This window comes from Tinamus guttatus, unplaced genomic scaffold (genome assembly GCF_059628265.1).
Source record: "Tinamus guttatus ecotype Peru unplaced genomic scaffold, ASM5962826v1 Tinamus_guttatus_pri_ptg000459l, whole genome shotgun sequence".
NCBI lineage: Eukaryota > Metazoa > Chordata > Aves > Tinamiformes > Tinamidae > Tinamus > Tinamus guttatus.
Genome location: NW_028288993.1, coordinates 699370 through 721691, shown reverse-complemented (window position 1 = coordinate 721691; position 22322 = coordinate 699370).

Sequence of the window (22322 nt, the reverse complement as noted above, 5' to 3'; positions counted from 1 at the left end):
CGTGGCAATCAGGACAATCAATCAAATCTGCCTATCATTATTATTATTATTAGGAATAAACATGTCCATTTATCCCCTCTACTTTTGAAATAAATACTAGAGGTGGAAATTCTGCCATAGGAGAAGTTAATTCTCTTGAATCTACAGATTCAACATTAAGGACATTTCCCATAACATCATAAATATTTGAAATTTTTAGATAACATGACATGTAAAGCTATGTTTTTTATACACATAAGATGGAGTCACCAACTCTGTCTGCACATGATAAGCAAAAAAAATGAAAACTGATCACCGACCACATATTCTGGGCTTATTCTGTCTTTGCTGAGCACAAAGGTTTGGATAGGTTGGACTTTGGTATATGGCTCAGAAGAAAGACAAGAAAATGGTTGGGAACTAGGAGGAAAACAGTAGCAGGTGAGGTGACCTGGAAGCTGAAAAGAAAAAAAAAAACAGTAACAGCAAAACAAACTTTGGGGCTGACTGCAATTCCTCACTATGAGATGGCCATATACCACAGAATGGTTTTGAAGCAGTCCTCAACACAGGAAGGATGCACAAAAGATAAGTAGAGAGGCTGATAGAGTGATGCGAAGAGATTTTGGCAGCAGAAGCCAAGTGTGGCAATTTGTCCCTTGAAAAAGCCCTCAGCAAGAGCCTCTCGTGGTAGCAGAGATCTGGTGCTCAGCAGAAAAGTGATGCATGGACATGATTCTAGGGCTCCAGTGCTAAAATGGGAAGCTCTACTGTCTTGTAACCGCTGCCTATGCCCTGCCAGCTGTCAGAAATAGGGAAAGAATCTGAACTCATGGAGTTCGAGGGCTCTTGAGATGGGTTAGCATCCCTGGGTAAGCCATGGGGCCCTGTAGGCCTAGTGACCCCACAGAGGCATGAATGCAGTGGGAAGCACTTATGGATCTGGTCAACAGCGCGGCGTTTCTTGGGCTGGCAAAGCTGTTTGAGGTGAGGAAGAGCTTCCTGAGGGCTGAGGATGATCAGGCATTTCTGCGCTCATTTGGGAACGAAAAGCTTTGCCTTTCCCTGGAACTGGAAGCCCCTTTGTTTGATGCAGAGGACAACGCCGATTCTCTGCTTCATTAAATCCCATTATAAACATCTCCCTTTTGCTTAGCAGCCGAGGTGGATTGAAATTTACTCTGCCCAAACCATGAGCAGAACTGAACTCCCCTCATCATCCTCCCCTGCCTTCGAGTCATAAATTGTATTTTCTGCAGTACCATTTTACCAGGAAAGGCAAGGCAGAAGCCTCCCTGGAGAGCACACCTAGCCAGATACCTTTTTTTTTTTCTTTTTCTCCTTTTTTTTTTTTTCCCTAACAAGCAGCAGGACGCTAAGTTGACTGCAGGCAGTGAATCAGAAATTGTAATTCTGTTGCTCTTCATCCTGTGGGAATTCTCCTCCCTCCCCGCACAAGCCGGGTGAAAACAGCCCTTCCCACCTCCACCAGAACCCAGCAACTGGAACAAAATACAGGGCTGGAGAGACACGAGGGAAGAGGGGCTCTGGAGTCTATTTTCTCTCTCTTTTCTACCCCCACAACCTCCGGCAGGCAATATTGCCTTGTAAGGCAGAATTTCTGATGCACTGGAAAGGAGAAAAAATTATTTTGAGGTTTCCAGCAATGGTATGAAATTCAAATCTCATTCAACAGCAACTCATGCACTAAAATATTAATTGGTTTTGCTGTGGGGCTCCCCTGTGCCCCCTTGCTACTGCATCCCCCTCCTTTGCCTGGTATGTGAACCTGCTTCATTTTGTCATCACCTTTTGGTGGACGCGCTGAGCCAGGGAACCCCAGCGCTCTCCTCCCTGCTGCTCCTTCCACCAGCTGCTTCTCCTCTTCTCCAGGCCTTCAACTCTTTCTGTATTTCTCACTTTTGCTACCATTCCTAGTATTGTCTTCTGCACATATGAGGAGAAACTATGGGAGACCCATGATGATGCTTGAGTGCATCAGAACCTGACTGGCACGAAGGGACTACAGACCTTTGAATTCTCAGGCAGAGAGATATTTTTAGTACTTTTAAAGAAAAATACAGTCTAAAGATGAATTAGTGACCCAGGAAATCTTGCTTTCAGGGTGGATTGAAAAATGGGTTTCCTTTGAATGAAAATATCAGTGGAAAGTGATTTTAACATTTCCTTAATCATGTCCTATGCTTCATTAAAAAAGCAAATGGGAAGTTTATCCAAATTGTTTTTGTTTTTTTTTGTTTGTTTGTTTAAGAGCTTACCATAATCTGCAAAATGACTCACTTTGCAAAAAAAAAAATTGAATTTAGTAAAAAATATTCAATTCTCCTTCAAAACTATAGCTTAACTGGAGAAATATTAACCAGCTTTAACAACACTGAATCAGCAGGGAAATAGTTTCAGATAGAATCTTATTTCTTGGAGCTGACTTTTCATCAAAACTCTCAAGTTTTTCAGCTTAAAAATTTCAATAGAAAATATGATTTTGTATCCCCACAGGAGTGAGGTACTTTCTGAAATCAGCTAGGTTTAGATAAAAATCCAGCTTTCCCTACAGAGACGGCTTGGACACAAAGTGCTTGTCTTCCTCTCTACATTCCAAGTGACACCCTGATCCCTTCCCCCCAGATCCTTCTCTTGCTCATCACAGAAATTGCTGTTGAATTTATTCTAAAATACTTGTACTCCCTGAAGAGGTCATTAAGTAGTTCTTCGTCTTTATCCCCTTCTAGCTGTTTTCCTTTTCTCCCTCTCTCTCTCTCTCTTTCCATTTTTATTTATTTATTTATTTACTGAGGGTGGTGAAAGTCTAACCTGGATGCATGGCTGGTAGGCTCATGGTCTTTCCATATTTACTTGGACTTGGAGCTATAATCAGTACAACGGTCTCCATTAAATATTAATTCTTATCAGATTGCTTGCATATTAATGGAATAGGCCTGAAGGAACTGTTTTTGCTATAAAACTGTGGACACTGTTCAGTGTATAGAGTAATTGATGGCATGTTATAAATGTTCGATTGGCATGACTTTTGATGGGCACATTACCATGCATGAGCTGTGTTAGATATTCCAGGTAAATGCCTTTTAAATACCAGACCACTTTGTACTCTCCTGTGTCCTATGGATACAGCACAAGAGCTGCATAAATAGGTTTTGGGCAGCTTTCCAAAATTTCCTTGATTCCTACATCTGAGTCTAGCTCAGTTCTTATAATATCCAGGCCATGTTTCCAGGACACCAAAGCAAAGGGCATAGACAAAGATGCCATTACAATTCCCCAGGAAGAATCCACATGGCTTCTCCACATGTAACATTTCAGGTTTCCTTAAAATCAAGAGGACTGCTTGCTCATTTCTTAACTTGACACTTTCTGAGAGTAAAATTGTCCCTGGCCCCACTTAGTGGCAAAAAGGGAGGAGGGGGAGGCTGAGGAAAACGCTGAGATTTTTGTGCTGTCACCACAGACCTCGCAGTGAAGCCTTGTCGAATGTCTAGGTCTGTCCATCTGGGAGTCCTGTGCAGAGGGACTCAGCCTTCTGGTCTCAGCCTTCACAAACTGGGGCTCCAATACAAAATTTATAATTGGAGAATTAGGTGCTGCATGAGCAAAAAGCAAATGGTAAACGCTCATTTCACAACATCTTAAAAGCACTGGAGACATGGATTCATATAAAAGATAATGAACCATAGTATATTTGTTACAAAGCTAAGCAGCTAATCTGACATCCCTATGAAGCAACTGCTGCGTCTGCTACTGCTGCTGACTGGGTAATGTGCTGTGTTTGCTAATGAGATTCGATATCAGGGTATTTACCGGGAATCCCATTCAGCACAGTTCAATCCGCAGTGAGGATCAGTCCTTGCAAGACTCTGCATGCTGTTATGAGCAGGAACAGCAACATTGCAGTGCATGCGCCCCAGTCCTGCATCGTGGTGCTAAGAGCTGTGCTAGGAGAACAGCAACCCAAACATTCAGATGTGTGTCCACATCTTACTGCTGGGGTTGCCCATGCTCTCTGGTTTTCCTGGCACTGACTGCTGCCCCTGAACACAGCAAGAAAAATGTCTCTTGCTGTTAGATTTGGAAAGTCACTCCCCAAAGCTCAGGATCGGCACCATCCTTGGGGAAACTGCCACCTCCAAGTGACTATTGTCTCCTACCTCAAGTACAGTCTACTGTCATCACAAGAGGACTATGCACATAGGAACTGTGGGCAACCCTGGTGTGTGCTCTAGGACCCAAAGTGAGAATACACCTAGAACCAAAGGAGTTGGGATGTGCTTGTCCTGTCTTAATGAACCCAGATGTTTCTCTTTATGCTATTCTGCTATTCTGACTTCATTCCTCACCTTTACCTCTGCCTGCTGCTGAGTGGAGTGCCTGCACAGTGATGTCAAACTCTCTTCCTTAACTAGCAAGAACTCATTTAGGACCTATCATTTAACTAATACAGAAATGATTCCTTTCCCTGTACACTTTCTCTTACATTTATCAACACTTTTTTATGATATTCAACTCCCAGTTGTTCTATATTGGCAAATATGCTTAGATATTTCATGGCCAATTTGAGATTTGACTATCCTTAATAATAATAACTTACAAATGCTATCTTCTTCCTATTTCCACCCTTTTTGGGTAGTTTAGGAACATTAAACAATCCAAATCCTATCACAATTCTAGTTCCTTTTGAGGAACTCTACTGGCAATGAGTTTCAGTTATTCTGTTCTTTATTCATCTCTTTTATCCTGTATGTTCCAGGTCAAACCAAGGCGCTCTACTTCCTGCGGGGCTTCTAATGAGAAAGCGTGCAGAAAGCGTTTGGGAAATGCATGTATCAAGATGGATCACTCTTCTTTACATTCTTGTCAGGGCCTTCAAAGACCTCTAGTGAATGTATGAAGTATTTCTTCCCACTATACACCTATTAATTTGTTCTTCACTGTAGATTTTTGTGATTTTTTGCCATTTTTCCTAGTGAAAAAGTCAGACTTACCTCTCTATGCCTCCTCAGATTTCCCCAGAGTTCATTTTAAAAAGCAGGCATCTCATTTGCCACGTCCTATTCCTCTGGCACAGAGGCCAATTTAAGCAATAGGTTACAAGCCACAGTGAGCAGATCAGCTATTTCATATCTCAACTCCTTTACAACGCATGTGTGAATACCATCTGGTCCTGGCAATTTGTCATTATTCACTTTATTGATTCATTCTAAAATCTCCTTTACTGACACTTTAACTTGAGATTGTTCCTCTGGCTTGTCTCTAGCACTATCTAAAAGCTCCAGTGAAAAAAATCGTCTTATGTTCTAGTTCAAAGAACTAACAGATTTTCTGCCGTTCCCTTATCTTCCTGAATACTTCCCTATACTGCCATTACCTGTTGTCTCCTCCAGGTCTCCATCAGGTTTCCTGACAGCTTTTCCTTAGCAGAGATCTCAGCTAGTGAAGGACTCAGCAGCCCCTAAGCACAGGGATTAGGGAGCACTGCCTTTTTTCTGTGTTTTACCATGTGAGCTGAAATGCCCAACCAAGTTATAGGCTGTCCCAGTGAGGAGACATATGAAAACAACTCCTTCAAGCTGGTCCTTGTAGTCAGCTGGGACATCCTCATTCAGCCCTGAACAGAAGGAGGATTTATCCGTCCAGACTTTCCACCACTCCCTAGTGACCAGGCTTTGACATGAAGCACATTGCAGCCAGCAGCTTGAGCTTGGCAAGGAGTTTGCCCAGTGTAGTTGGGGTGTCCTTTCTTCCTTTCTTCCTTTTTCTCCAAAAAGTCCAAAAAGATCCAGCTCAGCTGAGGGACACAGAGGAGAGGAATGAAATGAGGGTACAGATTTTAAGCTTCATATAAGCAACTCATCCTGCATGACGCCAGAGTATGCATGGCTCATCTCTTCTCCATCTTGCTCTTTCTAAAAAGGTTCCAAAGTCCCTCTTCAAAGGTTGGGAAAACAGTTAAAAGACTCTCTTTTTATCCAGTATGATACCTTTCTGGAGCACAAGTGAAGTTTGTAAGCTATTAATACACAGCATCAGAGGAACTTTCTGCAACAGTCTGGGAGCATTAAATACCTCTAATGCACCAGTTTCCATGGCAGTGGTTCCTGCATGCTCTGTTCCATGTGAGCCTCCCTGACCTGAGCATCGAGTACGATACACAGCCAAGTGGGACTAAAGGAAGGACTGTTAGGAGCTGCGGAAGCCTCACCAGGCTGACACTGCAAGGATAGCTGCTACTCGGGCTCCTCATTAATGTGTAATGAAGCAAAGTGTTTACTGAATTGTAACTAGAAAGCAACCACCTGGACTATTAAAGCTGCTGTCCTGAGCTGTCAGCCTTCTCCATTTCTGAGGAGATGCCAGGGTGAGTGATTTGCAACAGTAGGAGAAAATGTCTCTCGCTCATGCACACATGCTTCTGGATCAGAGTGATCAGCAAACCCAGGCGGAAATCCCTGTGGAATCAAGGCTGCAGCATGAGGAATCCCAGCTTCATGACAGTGAGAAAGCACCAGGACTTCATCAGTGAAAACCACGGTTAAAAAAAATGTATCTAATCCTTTGCCAAGGCAGAGCTGCAAACCATGGGCATGCTTTGCATTGCTGGCTCCAAAGGGCTGCTGTACGTTGCTGCTTTGGCACAAGGCGGCTTTAGCTGTCCACTCTGGTCACAGAGACCCTGCAGCAGAGCTGAAGCACCAGGTCCTAACACTGGGGAATCCAGCTGTGGTGCATCCCACATGCAAACTACAAAACATATGCCACTCTGTAGGTATAGGCAGTGTTTTTGTCTGCAAAGGCACAGAAGGGTCAAGAGTGCCTTTGGTGTGGGGTACAGGGGTATCTGTGTTTACAGAGTGGTGTCTGAAGAACACGTGGCTCTGTGGTCAGTGCTGCTCATTTCCTTGGCCTCCAAAATGATGCCTTCTGCAATCCTGTCAGTGTATTTGTGGGGATACACTCCTGTTCCTGAGTCATCCACCCCACACTCCAACCCTCAAGCACAACTCTTGGAAAAAGTTGCCATCCCTGGCAAAGAGAAATAATCAAAGCATTACATGCAGTTCTGGCAGTGTGAGAACCTCCACGCAAACTCCAAAATGTCATTTTGGAAGTTAGCACTTCATCTTTTTTAGCTGCAAAGGGTAAAGATCCTCCTCAATGCAAATTAGCACTGCAGCAAAGATGCCAAACTCTCCTTTCCTCCCCCAGTTATGGTAAGATTCAAGACTGCCGCATGATTAAGCCCTGGCAGCTTTTCCTCCCCTTCTTTTTCTAAAACAAACATTAAATTATGAAAATAAATGTAAAAAATCCCTTATGCTACTGAAATCTGGATGCTATGGATCAAATGGACCGGACTCAGAATATAGAAAAACAAAAGGTTACAGAGAAATATCAGCTCTTCATTCTTCATTTCACGGGCTTTAAATCAGTATTAAATAGTTGCATTAAGCAGGCAGAATGTTAGAGAAATAATACATAACATTTTGTAGGAATACTTCTGTCCTGTGAAAAATGTAAATTTCTTGACACCAATATGTTTTGCAAATCCACATTTGTTTTGCAGCTTGTGAATTTGTTAAAGATACCTGGGCAATATCTTGATTCTTTGCTTTCCAACAACTCTATTTTCTTTTGTTTGATTTAATTAAACAAAAAAAGATTGTTCTAATTTTAAATTAAAATGGAGTTTGTCCAGAGTTGGAGTTCGTCAGATTTTCATTCTGGCTGAAACAAAATCTTTGATTTTAAGATTTTTCAAAGTGTTTGATTTAGTTTTGCTTTAGCCTGGAATAAAATACTCTTTTTCTGTGAAAAATGTAGATCTATACATAGTCTGCAACAAAGTTAAAGTTTCCAGCAAAACCTCCCCTTTTGCATTTTATGAATCTTCAGTTTCCTTTCTAACTTTGAGGAACTTTTGTTTTTCACTGCTGCATTCCATTTTGGTAAATTTTAGTCAACAAATTAGTCAGAATTTGTTCTTTTCCCTTTCTTCTTCCTCTCAAGTACAGAGTCCCGATAAAATCTGCAGTAGTCAGTGCTGGGAACTGAGGCACGGATGCAGGGACTTTCTTCATATTCAGCTAAAAAAGCATTTGCCACACTGGAAAATTTTCCAATCTTTAATATTTTAGCACATGCTACTCATGGGCTGTGTCGGTTGCACCTTTGTGCCCCTCTTGTTAGCTTCCCAGTACAGTGTCTTCCTCACATGCCTTCATCCTGTTGCTCTCTCTTCATGGGCACAGGATGGTTGTGATGATAGACCAGAGCTCCACTGGAATATCCCTCATGAACACCTTCCTCTGAGATCCGTAGGTGGTCCCTATGGAATTAGCCTATGGAAGTTCCAATGGAAAATGGAAGACATCAGATATGTCTGTAAGGGGGGAGGCAAATTCTTTAGGTGTTGAAGCAATGGAGAGAGGTGGATGCTCTGTGATCCCTAAGCACGTGCCTTGCTGCCGGCACTTACTGAAGCAGATGTTATGTTGAGTGTGTGTCTCTGTGTGACTGGCACTGCTGGGCACCACAACCAGCGTGTGGGTGAGGAGATGGGAGTCCACGGACATCATGGACATCATCCCCAGCACAGCTCAGCTCAGGGGAACTCTCATCTCCCCCTCTGGCAAGGCAGCTCCTTGGGTAGGAAAGGGAGGTCCTGGCTGAGGGAAGTCTGTTTCTTCACAGTATAAGCCCCATCTCTTCTCATTTCATTAAACTTCCTTCACACAGGAAGGCAGAACATTATTTCTATATCCAGAAAAAAAAAATGGTGTAAACTCTGGAGCTAGTTCTGCAGTTATTGTGAAAAAAGGGCTAAAAAACCTGTTACTCTTTCCTAGGAGAGGAGAACCTACCTTTAGTCGCAGACCTCCTAACAAACCAAAGTTCCCAGGGAGAAAACTGAAAAGTCGAATCAGTGAAACAGATCGAGCAGAGGAACAAGAGGAGGTTCCAAACGACGCCTACAAATGTGCTGTATTTTGGGTCCAGGGCTGTTCTGTACCTCTGCAAACTCCTTGTCTTCTATGTTGCTGACTACATCTGACTATATGACCTGGAGAGTCCTGCTTCTGCCCAGGCTGGAGCTTCTCTTTTGCACAGTGGAGAGCAAAGCACAACCTGTGGGAGGGCAGCACTGTGACCTGCGCTGACGGATCCTGCAGGGGGTTCCCTTCCTGGACCAGCTTTCCTCTCTGCTGGCTTCCAGCTTTGCTCTGTTCTCCATTCTTATCTCCCTTTTCAAACTCCATGCTGAGAAAAGAAGACTCTGTAGGGGCAGCATTTTCCTCTAGGCTGAGAGACAACTCTCCTGCTCAGCAATTTTTAAAATGTCGGTGCACGAGGGCACAGTCCTCCCGCTGTTACCCTCTCATGACCATGGGTCAGGGCTAGGGGAGCCCTGAAAGCACAGCTGAACTTGGGGAGGTGCACTGGCTGAGCGAAGAACGGCGGCTTTTTCCAAATGAGAAGCAAGGATTCCTGCAGGGCTGTTGGTGTGAAACCAAAGTGAGTATAACATGGGCACTGGAGTGGAGAAGCTGGTTCCTGCACGGAGGAGCGCAGCGCTCAGGACATGTGTGTGGCTGGGCCATACCCTGCTCTTCCCACGCTGCAGGGTGCTCACCAGTGCTGTTTCCATCCTCTGCCCAGCGTTTCAGTGGTGTTTCAGGAGTAATGCTGGAAATTCAGGAGGGAGGCATTTATCAGTCTATACGGATGCTTCCACAGTCTAGGTGCATGCAGCCTAGCTGGAGAAAAATGCAGGCTGCACCCTGCAATTTGCTGGTTTCAGCTAGCTACCTCCCTGAAAGCAAGACTAATGGCTTGCTAGCAGAGATGATTTCTCACTGTTGGCCATAATGGGACTTCAGATGATTACTTAGATGGAGACAGCTCCATCTCATCCTGTTCTCTGTGTCAACATTTGGGCAGATGAATCCTGCCAGGATCACTCTGCCCCATGCCCATGCACCTTTCTCCCTCACACTGGTAATGGCTCAGCATTGGACCAGCTCAATGGGATAAGGTCCTATCCTGGCCCACAGCCCAGTGTCTTTCCATCCGATAGCCCTCCCTTGGGACAAATGAGTGCTGGCTTTCCATCATAGTGCCAGTGCAAGCTAGAGGAGGAGGCGGGAGTAAAGCTCCCTGCTCCTATTGATCAAACTGGAAACAACTCCCTCAACATAAAACAATTCTCCTCTTGTCAGAAGTAGTGTTTCATTTGGCATTTTAACCCAAAATGAACTGATTCACTTCAGTAAAAACTGTGTAAAAGTGTAGGGTCAACCTCAAACAATTATTTTTTTTTCTGGATCACTGGCCAAATCAAGAAATCAATTACTTGCATTGCTTTGTTGCAACAATCAGACAAGGGAATCTTGCCCTCCATTTGCAAAAACAGCAGAAGGAGGTGAAGGATCTGAGCTGTCACCAGCACATACACAGTGCTGCCAGCTCCTGCCTTCCAGGGCCCAGAAAAACAAGTGATTTTACAGGAAGCAGTAAAGTTAATTATTTCTTGAGCTCCTTTCCCTGGAGCAGTGAGAGAGGGATGCGGCTGTGATTCAGGGAACGTACATGGCTTGGAGATTTACAGAAGCGTGTGCTCTGGTGTAGAGGTGAGCAAAAAAACCCAAAATGCAAGCAAAACCACGCGTCGCTACGAGCATTGCTGTTTCCAGGGAAGTGAGCGTAACCCGCAGAGCAAACATGAGCTGAATGAAAGTCCAGCTTCTCTATCAAGGGCTGTTCCCACTTAGGTTTATTAAAGACTGATCTAATCAGGACCAATTCTGGACTGAAGCTGCTAATGATTGAATATTCAGGGTTTCTTAGGGGCCTCCTGGCAATTTTTCAGTATACGTACTAGAGAACAGCTCTACTCCTGATGCTGCTGTTTCTTTTACCAAAGAAGTGCACATAGATCAGAGCAATTCAGAAAACAGGAAGAAAATGCATGGAAAATTCACAATAGTGAAGGACAAATGATTTTCTAGACATACACTTTGCTGACTGGAGTTTGGGAAACTGGTAGCTGCAGGTCTGTATTTTACACTTTCCAGCTAAACTTCCAGCCTTTGCTCATGCAAGGGAATTCACGGCACAGGGAGAAACCCAGAGAGAGAAGTGGATAAACTGCATCTGTTGAACAGACTTTTACCTGGAAAGCAATGATCAGGGAAGCAGATGTCCAGCAGACCGAGCACGTATTCCTGTTGACTAGGTATTCTCGGGATGGTTTCCATTATGGTTTTGATTATGTCCCTTCTTGTCTATGGTGGAATATCCTTCTCCAGGGACAGAAGCCATCTGTGGAAGGAAATTACCTCCTAAAAGGATCAGAACGGGACAGCCTGCTACATGAGACCAAGTTTTTGATCTTTGCTTTCCTTTGATCCTTAAGCCTGGGCTCAGGAACTAATTTCTCATTGCCTGTGAAATGATGGTACTTGGTACAGCAGCCTGAATCCAGTGAGCATGGAGCCTCCCCTCAAGAGGCTCACTGAGAATTCTGCTTTGGACCTCTCTTAATCTCAGCCTGCAGGGATCTGGATCACTCTGCAGCATGCATGTATATCAGAGCTGGACACCACTATGCACCGCTTCATTGTGACTAACGCTCTAGTGGATTTAGCCCAAAGTCCAACACTTTGTAAATAATAAACATTATTATAAATTGTAATCTCCGCGTCATTGTTTAGACTTGGTCTGCCGTGCTGCAATTTCCTACAACTGCATCTTGAGCTATCCTTATCTGCAAAATTAGACACTGTTTTGCTGTCAGTAATCTGCATCATAGGGATTTTTTTAATGCTGTGACTGTTATTCATAAATTCCACTTGAATAAATGGAAAGATGCAATTTCTTCTGTTCATCAGTGTCAGGCAGTTATCCAAACCTTGTCTCATCTTTACAAGCCTTTGTCTGCCCTTTCCTCCTTGAAAACATATTTTAACAATGTGGATATCAGATATGGACACAGTAGTTTATCTACTCTCGCTAATATTATATGCAGAAGTCACACCACCTCTTTCTACCCGGTTAGGATTTTCCTATGAATGTACCTCATGTTCATATGCACTATTCTAGTTTCTGAGAGGGAGCTTCCATTAGGTGATTTTCAGAAATGATCTCCAAGTCATTTGTAGGGCCATGGCTTCACCATCTCCTGTAGTGCAAGTGTGATCTGTGCGATGTGTGCCTTGATTAAAGACCTGGAGGTCAATATGTTGAGATGAACATTGTTCACTACAGCTGACCTTACTATATCATCAGGATTTGCCCTGTGTAACTGATCTTCCATCTCACCAGTTTTCATAATTTTGCATTTCCTTCCAATTCAGCCATGAAGAAGCCAGATGGCTTTAGACTGAAAACAGACCCCGCCAGCACAGTTAGCAGGACTGGCTGGTGGGCAGCTCATTCTGGGCAGCTTGGATGGGACTTTGCTATATAGTACAAGACAAAAACAGGGAACTTGCCAGCCACTAGCCACACGTGATGTCGCCACAACACAGGTAAAGCAGGTGATGGCCTTATCAGACTCCTCACCAAGAAACAGAAAGGAATACTTTGATTTATGTGTGCTTTGAGAAGGGAGCTGCTGGCTATTGTATGTATAATATCTTTTTTTTCCACTTTCTTTCTTCTTCCCTTATATTTTCCTCTCAACAGTGAAATGTGATTTTGTCTGGCCACTTGAGCCTTCACTTACCAAAAGGGAAGAGCAGGTCACGGAGCATCTGGCCAGTTTGCTCACTGATTCCTTGGCTTCTGGAAGAAGACTGAGGTGCTATATTAGTATCAGCTAAAAATGTAAACCCAACACTTGGTGCTGCCATCTGGAGCCTGCGGTGCTCTCAGAGAGGCAGTCTATCGCTGTAATGAAATTATCAGAACAGGAGTACGGGCTCTCTGCTCTTCACACAAACCAGGGTGGACAGAACTGTTGTGTTTACCACAATACCGTGCAGGTGTGAGATTTGGATGTTGTACAGAAAAGGCTTCCAGCAGCTGGAGAAAAACACACCAGAGGAGTTTCAAGCCTTGCTCTGAATGAGACAGTAAGAGAGACAGCCAGCAACAACACTGTGCAGTTTTGCTGAGTGCACCTCTGTTGGGGCACAATTAACGAAGGCCCAGCCCCAAAGGGCCTGACACATGGCTCGAGTGGACTCAGAAATACACCAACACTTCCAAGAACTCTCTAAAAAGAGCATGTGAGGCAGGTATTTTGAGCTCCCACTTGCAAAAAGGCAGCATTAAAGCAAGTACTTGGGGAACACTTGTGCAAAAACAACATGCTTTGGGACTGAAAAAGCACCTAGGGTAAGCTGTGCAACAGCAGGGCTCTGCTGCTCCATCCAGCTGCACAGGATCAGTCACAGCAGCACTGCTGTCAAATTCATCTCTTGTGATGAGCATCAGACTTGAATGCAGTCATGTTAGGAAATAAATAGACTTTACAAAAAATACCCAGTGCAGAGGGTACTCTGTGGAAGACCTCAAAACTAGAAGGTTCCTCACCTGCATGACCTAAACCATGCTGCACCCCTGGGCCAGGCTTATGGGCAATTCCATTGCCCATGGTGCAGGGTGGCACATCCACAGCCGTGGCAGGATGGACAGCAGCTGAAAATGCTGCCATGGCCAAACACTCAACAGGTGCTCAAAATGTGTGACCCATGAGTCATGCAGTGGCTACAGGCAGCATTGCAGAACTTTATTACCCAGTTTGTGGGCACCTCCTGACACTTGGAAGTGGAGGCAGCTGAATCACTCAGTTGTGCTTTCTTGTTTTAAGTTAATCAGAAGGGGAACTGGTACGTTGATTTTTTCTATCTGCTGATCACAGAGCAATGGTCATCCAGTCTTAAAACTGAGAAAGACCACATCTCCTAGATATCTTTTCACCGTATTCAAAAGCTCTGAGCTGAACTTTGTGCCTAATGTTTGCTGGGGGAGTAGGAAAAAGGACTCTAGCAGCTTCCCCCCACACTAACCAGCTGCAATCTACGTGCATCTCCGTTTCCTCCTCCTCCTTCCTCTTCCTTAAGGCTTGGAAGTGCTTTTTGTCATAGAGGAAAGAATCCTGCTCCTCCACTTTCACAGATACAGGCTGATTGGTTGTCTTAAAAATTGTTTATAAACAGTATGGAAGAAGCGATAGAGAGTGACCGTGAGGGAACTGAGGTAAAGAGGGTGAACAAAAAAACAACAACAGAGACGTTCATAAAGCCCTCAATAATCTCCGCAAATAGAAAACTGGAAAGCAAAACCACAGCTAGATGGCTGCTGCAGGTAGTTTTCCAGAAAAATGCCTAGATCCCTGGCAGGATTAGAGAAACAGTGGGCTGATAAATAGCCAAATAAGTTGGTTATGATTAACACAATTTGATTGTAATTAAGTCTGTCTTTCAAAAACTGATGAACCAATCTCATAATCAGCAATTGTTTTTTTTTTTTTTTTTAGAGAGAGTTTAAGTAAAATGGGCAAAGCAGGAAAAGATGAAGATCATGCTTTTAAATATGGGGGAAAAGGAACCGGGCTACCAAAGACTAGCCACCTTCATCCATGCAAAAAATACTGGAACAAAAAATAAATCCAGGCATTGGTTATCCACTGAAGATAGTAAGATGAATAGAAAACTATATTAGTTTTAAAAGCAAAATGTGACAAACCAGCACAATGTTAAGCTGTTGTAAAATGGCATTTATGACTGGGAAGAGGTGACTGGTGTCACATTTTTTGACTTGAGCGGGATTTACTCTTTTGCCAAGCTGACAGTGCAGCAGCCCAGTCAGGGAAACTATTCTAAAAGTTTGAAAATGAGGCTGGAAAACTGTTTTTCTCTGACTGGACATTTTGAGGGCCCTTGCTTTATTAGTATGGAGCAGAGCACCTTCGATCCATCCGTGCTGGGGCAGGGATGCCTTGCGCTGTGCTGGTGTGTGTGTGTATGGTCAATATCCCCTAAAATCCTTGTTTATGTGGCCACCAGCATGTTTATATGTGTCTGCAGGGTACACAACAGGATGACACAAAAATACCTGCAGAAAGCAAGGAGAGACACAGAACCCTGATGTTGCAAGGGCATGAGAAATTCCTAGCTCCACTGGGATTCACATCCTGAGTTCTAGATTATGTTGGGATTTGCTCTTCTCCCATGATACCAATCACTCTACTTTATGGGGCGAAAAAGGGAAGGGATATTATTATAGTGGCTTTCTACCTCTCAAGCCCTGCAAGTACAAATAATGTGAGCAACAAAGGTGTGTCTAATTCACATGAATAATTTATGCAGAGTAATAAGTTCCCAATGCCAATAAATAGAATAAATACAGCGCCCAGAGATCATGTTACAGACTAGAATTCATTTCTACACAGATATAAAACTGTTATGATCAAGTAAGGGGTGAAATAATCTCCATCAGTGACACTTCCTTATTTCTTGGATGTTTTATTTGCATGGTGTTGCGTACCTGTATAGGGTACAATTCATCCAGCCGTCCTGGGGATGCCTACAAAGCTGTTCCGGCAGGTATTCTGTTAATCATTTCTCATCACCAGACAGACATTGTTGGAGGCTCTTCTTGTTTGTCTTGCAACATTAGATCACTTTTAGCAACAAGCAGAGGAAGAACTAAACATATTTTCCCCTGCAGATGCTGAGACAGTCTTATTTGTAAAATACATATTTTCACTCTTAATTTTGTACTAGCTTCCACCGAACAAGACATAAAAAGCCATTACTGGACATCAATAGCATTTTGGAATTCAGCAGTAACATAGCAGAGAAAAAACTCTGTATTGGTTGTTTTGATTTTTGCAGATTTTTATTTCCATTCATGCCTATATCACCTTTTCCCATTATTCCTCAGCTTTTACCATTTTATCATTCACTAATGGTTTTGAAAGCTCAATGGAAACATTTTAATGCCCTGTCTACATAGTAGTGTTATTTCTATGGTCATGTTCTGTAGACTAATATCCTTACCTTTCAGGTAGCTACCCTTATGTGAGAATATCAGGGAGTAAAAATCCTGTCCTAAAAAACTCTTGTTGCTATTCCTTGCTGTTTTTCTGATTTTCTCCTTTAATTGTTCTGGAGAACACAGACAGAGCCACAATCACCTAAATTCATATGCTTTCCTTTGGGACAGGAATCTGGGATGTTAGTAAACAGGATTTTTTTTTCTTGGTACTGAGCAACTTTTTAGACCTTTAGCCCCAATTTAGCTAGCTGAATTACAACTGGGCCGATATTCAGCTGCATTTGTTTAGAAGCACAGAGTATCTCCCTCAGTGGGAAAGTCTCTCATTGTCAGCATGGAGAAGGTCAGTCCCTCTGGGGAGGAAACACCTACCTCTGCAACTGTTAATTGCAGCTGTTAATTGTCGGGCTGAAAGTGCTGGCAGGCTACAGACGGGGACGGCAGGTGATGGAGATGAAAGGAGAACAAAGGCAGTAGGACATTGCAATGCTCTGCACGGTGCTGTAGGCCTTGCAGGGCCTGGGCAGGCAGTCTGGGGACACTGCAGGCCCCTGGCAGAAGGTCTCTGTGATAAGAGGGGTTTGGAAGCACAGTGGGGTGCACACGAAGGGGCTGATCCAAGTTGGATTTGAGAGCTGAGGACAGGGCCCGCTTGGGGATGAATGCAAAGCATCCATGGGCTCCTTGGGATCCACCGTGTGAGCTCCCTTTCTTCTGACACCCTGAATCCATGGTATGTAAGCAAGGGTTTGGAATAACACATGAAAGGATGAGGATGAGTGCTGTCTGTAGGCATAATGGAGCACAGACCTGGCTGTGCTGTGGGGTCTTTGGAACCATATGTTGTCTTCTCTCTGCATCCTCTCCCTGAGCATCCCTTGAGCTGGTCAGCCACCTGAGGAGCTATTGAATGTAATGTTAGCCCAGCCAGCACCCACGTTGTGTTTGCAGAGCTGCACGAGGGTGCTTTTCCTTGCCACGCTAACAGCTCAGTGGATAGAGCAAAGCAGAGCTGATGCTCCAGCCCGTGGATGCCTGCGTACGCTGCCACGTGGGTTACACACAGGCCAGGCTTTCAAGCATTTAATCACACCAAGAGAAATAAATATATTTTAATGATGAAAGCTGCTATTCTGGGACACACTTGTACAGAAAATAAAGGGTTCCATAGCAATTATCTTGGCTGCCTATCAGAGAGTGTGCAGTTCTTTGCTACACTATATAGGTATTTAGAATAAATTTAGCTTGGTTTCTTTCTACTGCTAGTCCAAGAAATTCTTCCTAAAAGGCTGAAGGAGATAATAGCATAGAAGCTGCTAGGAAAATTAAGGAGGTCTGTCATTATTTTTCGAAACATTATATTTTCCAGAAAAGAAGTCTCTTCAGAATTATTTTTATAGGAAGATTCTAGTTTGCCACACAGAGTTTGTGGACTTTTCCCTCTGTTCCACTTTTGTCCAGTTAGAAAACAGGGGGAGGTAGAAGAGATAGTCTTATTGCAAGAAGGAAAGCTTTTGTTTTTAATTATTCATTTTTCCCAAGAAAAAGTCACCTTTAGAAGTGGCTCTGATTTTTATCAAGTGGCATGAGCTGGCAAGCAAATAGCAGCATGAGAGTGTTAATTCTCTCCATTCTCACAAGCTTTTCTCTGTTCAAAGAGAAAAAAAAAATCCATATTCTCAACACAAAGCACTTCCAAGGTCCTGTAGACAAGGTTTGCTTTGCAAACATTTGCTTAAAAAAAGGCTGGAAATGAAGAAGTTAATTGAAAATTAGTGTCACTCCTTGGAAAGCAATTTTCTTCAGAGAAGCACTATCTCCTGAATGAAAAAGAATACTTATTTTTTGATTTTTTTTTCACTCAGTTCCAATTAACAGCATCTAAACACTCTTGTTTCTGACTATAGGACAAGTAAAGACTATCCACATATATTGTTCTAATCCCATTCGTGTGGCTTTGAAATAGATCCTTTCTGTCCTTTGATAGATCTAATGTCACCATTAAAAACTCCCAGTGGCCATTTGCCTGGGTGAAGCATATTTATGACCCAGCTCAACACAGAATTTATAGTCCTAAGAAAAGTAGAGGGGTACAACAAATGTCTAGGCACACTTGGTAGAAATTGTTTTACTAGCTCATGGTGTGAATTTGGCCTTCTTCGCATATCCTTCACAGAGCTCATCTAACAGTGTTTTTTTTTCCATCTGAACCTAGAAGTAGAGGTGAAAGGTTCCTCTGTAGTAGGCATTTAGTTATATACTGTCAGAAATTGATTCTTCTTATCTTAAAATAAGTACCAAGATGGTCCATGTGAGTGGTTCTCTGAAAGCCTCTGGGGTTCTGGGTTCCTCTGCAGGGAGCAGTTCAGATTTATGAAGATACTTTAATTTCTCAGCCCATCTCAGCTCTGTGGGGATAACAGTGTTCCCTTTTCCATGCACTCAGTTTCCATCTCTCCTGTCGCTGTGGGGTGCTGCATGGGGACAGTCGCTGCCTTGTGCAGTTATGAAGTTGCCCCAGTCTGAAATGGGGCCGCTGCATCAGTGCGAGTGTCACTCACACCATCCCTGCTGGGGTTTGGTTTGCACCAGAATTCAAAGCAGCTCTACGAAAGCACGATCAAAGCTTCTCTCCCTCCCTCCTTGGGCTGACATCAGCAATATTTCTCATCAAAAGCAAGAAAACATATTTGCCTGTGGTTGTCTTCTAAATAAATCCCCCTATCTCAGGAGGCTTGGGGCTGCTGTCTTACAGCAATCAGTTTCAGCGCTGCTAATAAGATTCCCCTTTTCTCTCCTTCACCTTTAGAAAAACTTCTGCTACTGTAGGAATCTGAGATGTTTACATCTGTTTATCTTTCTTCTGATCTCAGGAGTCATATAACATTTCATCTTGTTCTTTTTCATTACTTCTGCGTACATCTCTGAGAAAAGCCTCCTTGCAAAGTTTTGCCTCCTAAGCCAATTCTGCACCAGTACCCCAGTGAGAGCTTTCCCACCTTCCTCTCTTCCAGCCTCAGCTCCCTTTATTTATCTCAATAACCTGCAAAAGATGTCACAGACTTGACTCTAAACCATTGCAGAGGTCCTATCCAGAGCCGGTTCCTCCTGTGCCTCCACACAGGTAGGAGGTTACGTAGATTTTACTTATGCAGTTCCCGTAAAGCATCGTGTTTCTGTTAGAGTTTCTCTTTCATCAGCACCTGCACAAGTCTCCATGCAGGCAGTCCTCTGGCAGGTCTACACCCTTGAGAGGGAATGGCAGTTTCTTCCCATTCAGATGCTGATCAGGCACTATGTAGGAAGGAGGCAAAGATCCAGCTCTAACTCCAAAATTGTGCCCAGTGGGACATAAGCTCTCTCATGGCACCTTTATAACTTCCTCTGAAGCAGAAACACAGAAATTTTCAAACACCGCTAGAATATTTCAAGGGATTCAGGTGTCCTCTTGCATTTGCTGGGAAGTGGGTCAGTAACCGCAACCGCAAAGAGTTTGGATAATCCCTGTCCATAGTGGTAGTTGCCTTGTAGACAACGTCTTTTAGGGATAGGTATGTTGCTTGGTTTGTGGCACTCCCATAAGCTGTTGAAGTTGCCTCACTGTAGATTTCAGCCGTCCTTGGCACTATGATTCTCTCTGTGGTCTACAGCTATGTCTCCTTGAGCAAAAGCAGCCATCTCTGAGGTCTATAACAGGAACATAGTGCAAACAACATCCTTAAACTGAGCATGGGAAGAAACCTTTGGAGAGATCCCCTGGCATCATCTTCATTTGCTTTAGAAACCCTGCTAACTCCTTCTGGATGAGCCCTAAAACCATGGGAGAGTCCTGAGCTCATCTGGCCACCAAGGAAGGGGAGGTAGAAGGGTTAATAGGGAGAGGAATTAAAATGGACCTCATCTCACGGGTGTGAAGGGCATCCAGAGAACTGCCTTCTGGCCTGTATCAGAGAGTATACTGTCTTACACAGTCATGAAATCCTCCCTCCATGGTCAGGTGAAGTAGTTGGCAGTTGCTGGTATCGTGTGAACCCTGCCTAAGATGGGCTGCATGACCCAGAACAGCAGGAGGGATAAAGTGTTGTCCAAAACAGAAGGGCTGGCAGTGAGATTGCAATGTGCCAGCCTGGAGAGTGTCCAGGCCTGCCCGTTCAGAGCACACAGACATTGCCTGCACACCAGAAAAGCCTGTTATGAGGTTCAGGGAGATGGCAGTAATCCCATAACATCAGTCTCCCTATGGATTCACTAAACAGAGGGTAACAAAGAAACAGCATCTTTCTACCACTCATCAGTGCCTTATATAAAGTTACAATTACCTTTTCAGCCCCCTCCTCGATCTCCTTAAACCCTCCACTAGTTTATTTCTCTGGAAATGAAGGTCGGCCTGCTTGCCCTCTGCAGATCCTTGTCAGAACTGTTGCTTTCGGCAGCTTGAGCGTGGCCTGCACCTCAACAGCTAACGCTCCTCGGCTGGTGTGAACCACGCGGAGCAGCGCGGCTCTCCCACCAGCTCAGCCGGGTCTGCAGCGCTTCTTACTCTTATCTCTTTATGTTATTCTGCCAGTCTTGATGTCATCTGCAAATTTTATTTTATTTTTGGATAATTGACAGAAATGTTGAAAAGCACAAAGGCTTTGCTGCTTCCTTAAGAAGTGGTTGTGATGTTTAATAGTGTTTTGTATTTTCTGTTTTCACTTCCCAACCTGTTTAACATGGATTAAGTAATGCTGAATATAAATGTCTTAAAACTCAATATAAGACCCTGTTATGGGTTTACATGTATGTCATCTTCTGTTGAGGAACAACTCAGCATTGAGGAGGTCAGCTATTTTTCAGTGTGGCCTGATTTATTCTTACTATTCACAATGGTCCTTCATCCTGGTGGCCAAATAGTACAGAAGCAAAAATCAGATTTCAAGATTCAGAAACCTCAGTCCTAACAGGAGCCAGCTCTGCCTTGAGGAGTGGCTCTGCTGAAGCAGAGCTGCTTTACCAACAGCCTCTGCTCCTCCAAAGCGAGTCTCATGGTCCTCAGCACAAACATGACCTTTCTGTGAAATGCTGTCATCTCCTGATGCTTTTCTCAGCATGTAATGATGCTTTTGGGGCAGCCACCCAGAAAAGAGGGGAAACGAGCTCTGCAGACAATGTACCCAGAAAGCCTGTGCTAAGCCATTTCATAAAGTCATCTTGGCTACAGCTCTGAGAAGTCCTGCAGTGCTGGGATGCCCAGCACCCCTTCCAGCCCTGTCATGCACCGCCCGTCCCCTCCCTTCCCTGCAGCATCACCTTAGACAAACCTTGATGGGGCCCTTGAGTCCTCCCTGCTCACCAGGGTGCAGGGGAGCGGGGAGGTCTCTTGCTCTCCCTCCCGCAGCCTTGGCTGTAATTAATTCCCCTTGCAATCCTCTGGCTATTTAAGGTGTAAACATGGGGCTATGTGAGCACTTGGCAGCAGTCCAGGAGCAGCTCCAAGCGCTGGGATGCAATAGACACTTTCAATGGGGATTCTTTTTTTTTAATCAAGCCCAGATACAAACAAACCTTTAATTAATTCCTCCACAAAGTTCTGCTGAGCTCGTGGCCTCTGTTTCTATTGGGAGGCTAATTAACTTGATCCACTCCTACCATGCACACTCCGCAAGATTGTCAGCTTTCACTTGTTGAATTTTAATGTCTTTCATCAGCGTAACAATATGCTCTTGTTTGCCAGGTGCCTCTTGCCCCCAGTGCACAGGATATATTTTTTTTGGCCTACATGAGCTCATGCTACAGCTTCTTGAAAAACAGTAGATCTTACACTTCTATTTTTTTGCTGAAAAAAAAGATGACTCCTTGCAAAAATCACACTTAGCACTGAAAATGGAAACCACCCAGGAATTTCAGTTTTCCACTAAAATTTTCAGTTTTCAAAAACTGTTTTTTAGTGGTGGTGGTGGTGGTTTTTTTTTTTTTTTTTTTTTTGATGAGAGCCAGAATGGTACAGAATATGCTCTTGCTTCCATGTTTTCATCAAAATCTTGAGGAAAATGAAACCAAACTGGTATCTGCAGAGAAACAGGCATACACAGGAATTCTGGGCAAAAAAAAAAAATTTACTAAGTGTATTTCACTAAGCTCCATCTTGATCAAAAACCCACTGATTTCAGGAGTTAAGTATGCGGGCTAGCTTAGATATGCACCTTCAACCTTGTAAAACCTTTCCTGAGGCTGAGAAGAGCTCAGAAAAGCCAGTGACATGATTTGGTAGCTGTTAGTCTTATTGTGTTTCAGTTTCCCAAGATTGATGTGGCCATGTTGAGCCT